Raw genomic sequence first — 1,128 nt, forward strand, 5'->3', positions numbered from 1 at the left:
GCCGCATCAGCATTGCGGTTGCCCTGGGGGAGGGGGTCGGGGGTGTGTGGCCAGGGTGGGTGCAGCCTACTGGGTGGGTGTGGATGGAGTGGGTGTGGCCTACTGGGTGGGCGTGGCCAGCTCTACATTGTTCGCGCCAAGGGTGCCTGTGGGGGCCTGGGCAGGAGTGGGACAGATCTGAGGGTCTCTGGCAGAAGGGGGTGGGACTGGGGCAAGCGCCAAGGCATGGTCCATTTCTTCATTCCTCACAAAGGGGGACCCCTCCCCAGCATGCACCCAGGGGCCGGGGCCGACACGGCAGGGCCTGGTTCCTCGCTGTTTCCAGACGGCCTTGTGGAGCTAAGACTGAATGCATTTCAGCATAGATGGCCACCACAAAATTGTACATTGGCTCCCAGCCGGCCTGGGCCAGGGCCAAGGCAGTGGGGGCCGTTCCCTCACTGTTTCCAGGATGGCTTCGCGGGCCACATGAAACCACTTCGCGGGCCGCATCTGGCCCCCGGGCCTTGTGTTTGACATGTCTGAACTAGACATACCTAATACTTAATTTGAGAAAGCCCATCTACTAAAGCTTGGCAACGCCTATAATTCTGCCCCCAATTGCAGTCGTAAACGTAGAACTACACGGATCTGCAACCTTCCCTGTTTGTTTCCCACAAAGTCAATGGAGAAGAACACAAGTTCCGCTGAAAAGTCGCTCACATTCTCCTTTGCCAGACAACAGCCACTGACTGGCCTGCTTGCAAGTCGCTTGTGACTTCCTGCCTTCTTCCCCTTTTTTTTCATGGGAAACAGGTGGGAAGTTACAAAGTAGTGGATGGGAACTAATCAAGGAGAGAAGCAACCTGGAATTAAGGAAAAACTACCTGACAGCGAGAACAATTAATCAGTGGAACGACTTGCCTCTGGAAGTTGTGGGTGCTCCAACACGGGAAGTTTTTAAGAAGAGATTGGCAGCCTTTTATCTGGAATGGTATAGGCTCTCCTGCCTGAGCAGGGGGTTGGACTAGAAGACCTCCAAAGTCCCTTCCAACACTGTTATAGTGTTCTATTCTATTCAATCATTCTTTTCATTAAACTTGGCATACCGAATTAGAATAGAATAGAGCTGGAAGGGACCGTGGAGGT

This window comes from Protobothrops mucrosquamatus, unplaced genomic scaffold (genome assembly GCF_001527695.2).
Source record: "Protobothrops mucrosquamatus isolate PMUCROS unplaced genomic scaffold, P.Mucros_1.0 scaffold3647, whole genome shotgun sequence".
NCBI classification, from domain to species: Eukaryota; Metazoa; Chordata; class Lepidosauria; order Squamata; family Viperidae; genus Protobothrops; species Protobothrops mucrosquamatus.